Source organism: Engraulis encrasicolus, chromosome 10 (genome assembly GCF_034702125.1).
Source record: "Engraulis encrasicolus isolate BLACKSEA-1 chromosome 10, IST_EnEncr_1.0, whole genome shotgun sequence".
In the NCBI taxonomy this organism is placed as follows: Eukaryota; Metazoa; Chordata; class Actinopteri; order Clupeiformes; family Engraulidae; genus Engraulis; species Engraulis encrasicolus.
This window is the reverse complement of record NC_085866.1, coordinates 10,058,301-10,060,800: the sequence shown is the minus strand read 5'-3', so window position 1 is coordinate 10,060,800 and position 2,500 is coordinate 10,058,301. Positions and strand designations below refer to the sequence as shown.

The 2,500-nt window shown below is 46.4% G+C and overlaps 1 protein-coding gene across 3 annotated transcripts in view; it reads left to right on the top strand.

The window, feature by feature from the left end:
- prkcz (protein kinase C, zeta) overlaps nucleotides 1-2,500 on the top strand; it is a 262,892-nt gene that overhangs the window by 218,926 nt on the left and 41,466 nt on the right. The gene's annotated exons all lie outside the window — the stretch shown is intronic.

Here is a 2,500-nt window from a genome sequence, read left to right as displayed (position 1 = left end):
GTGGCCCAAGTGTTATGCTATTCTATTGCCGTTTTTTTATGATCAGTTGGATACCTTTCTTCATGCCAGAATAATGCCAGCTTTATACCTCATATTAATGTCCGTTTTGTGCCAGAGCTGTGAAGATTCTCCTTCATGCAGGTCTTGCTATGCAAAAAAAGTAGTTCTAAGCAACTGGGCTTCTTTTTTGAGCTTGAACACGCTTCTGCTCCTCTTTCCAAGACGCTGGAACTGGTGAAACTAGGTTTTTATAGCTTACAGCTAAAGCGTTTGGACAGTCTTGTGCCAGTAGTTTGCCAGTGTAGAGGTTTGCTGTGTACAGTAGCCAAGCTCCTGTGAGCAGATGACTGCAGACCTGGCTGAAACAGCCTGATGTTAGCGTGGCGCAGCAGGCCGCCAGCAGCGTGGAGTTAGCACAGATGGCCGTTGGAGCAGCACGGATGGACGCCCTGTGTCTGTGGCGTAACGCAGTGTTTCTCAACCTTTTTTTAGGTGAGGCACCCTTTCAATTCATGAAAAATTTCAAGGCACCCCAAACCAACAAGCCGTAACATGACATCGCATCCAATACCACACAAGCTTAGAAAAGTAACACATTTGGAGACGTCACACTACATACATTTGAAGTTGCAGCTGACTGGGGTGACCTATATTTATTTTGTGCGTAAATGGCAGATGAAAGATTCCACTGACTAGCATTAACTTATCAATTTAGACAAATATGTATCATATTACATCATTTATTTATCAGTCACGTTTCCACGGCACCCCAGGGTGCCCCGGCACCCCTGTTGAGAAACACTGCCGTAATGAACAGGAGTCAATGTAGTGTGAATAAATCCATCCTGTGATCATATCAGCCCAATGAGCTAAGTTTACCCCATATTGTTTCGTTCTCGAGTGTGTGTGTTTAGGCATGTGAAGTCAGTTAGCAAGTGTCTGGGGGTTACTCTAACCAGCCCCCCTTGTGTACTTCCTGTGTCAGCCTGAGGAGGGGTGACCGATAGCTACCACAGGGACCATAGTCCATCAGAACTTTATCTGGGGTAGTGAAGTCCTACAACATGAATTTATTAGTGTTTCCCGCAGAATTTTGTTAGTCAAGGTGATGGGGCTTTAAAAGTATTTTTTTTGTTTTGTTAAGCAACTTTAAAAATGACACAACATGACACCTTTATCTTTTCAGGGGACATACTGTAGTCAAGGTGGTAGGTGTTTCTTGTCAAGGCTTAGCAATAAAATGCTTGGGGAAACCCTGAGTTCTGATGATGTTGCCATGGATACCCATGGTCAGTCAGGTAGAGGTCAGGGGCCGGTTGCAAAAAACACCTGAACCTTAGTAGTCTTAGGAAAGACCGTGGTGGCCCGAAACGTCACTAAATTAACATGGAGCAAACGGGAGCTCATCTTGCGTTATCGAGAAGTTAGAACCAGGCATCAGTCAGAACTTTATCCCATGGAACTGTATTTCCCAACACTCTAGAATGGGAATGTTTCCATGCCAACCAAGTGTCAATCAGTCATCAGGAGTCAGAACGTATCCCATGAAACTTACTACCCACCACTAGACTGTGATGTTACCATGACAACTCGTTGTCAATCAGCCTGCAACTGATTCGAACTTATCCCAGGAAACCTATTTCCCAACACTCTAGAATTGCATATTACCTTGACAACTCATTGTCAATCAGGCAGCAGTCGGAACCTATCCCAGGAAACGTATTTCCCAACACTATGGAATGGGGATGTTGCCATGCCAACCCGTTGTCAATCAGTTCAGCAGTCGGAACTTATCCCTCCCATGGAACTTTATTTCCCACTGTAAAATGGGGATGTTGCCATGCCAACCCATTGTCAATCAGGCAGCAGTCGGAACTTATCCCATGGAACTTTATTTCCCAACACTCTAGAATGGGGAAGTTGCCGTGGCAACCCTTTGTCAATCAGTCATCAGGAGCGAGTGGTGTGAGCCGGGTGAGTCTGACGCGTGTCAGAGTGGGCTAAAGTGCTGTGCTGTATAATGAATGAGCAGACGGCCTACATTCTGCTCTCTATGCTAAGAGATGCTGGCTGGCTGGATGGCTGGATGGCTGGATGGCTGCATGCATGCGTTTTTATGCTGACTAGGTAGGCTCTCCTCTCTGCATATGAGATCAGTCCAGGGGTGTGCCTAGAAAGCTGAATTTGTGTGTGTCTCTGTGGGTGTGTGTGAGAGTGAGAGATGGAGAGAGAGAGAGAGAGAGAGAGAGAGAGAGAGAGAGAGAGATATGGAGAGAGAGAGAGAGAGAGAGAGACTGTGTGTGTGTGTGCGTGCGTGCGGGAGTGCGTGCGTGTGTGTGTGTGTCCGCATGCATTTGAAACGGCTAGGGATGGTAGCTGACCTAATCATATTCCGTGAAGTCAAATATTCCCAAAGCCATCTGCTGGTTCATTACACCCCTCTCCTTCTGGAAGCGGAGAGCAGAGAGTAGAGAGTGGAGTCAGGAGAATAGAGTGCAGA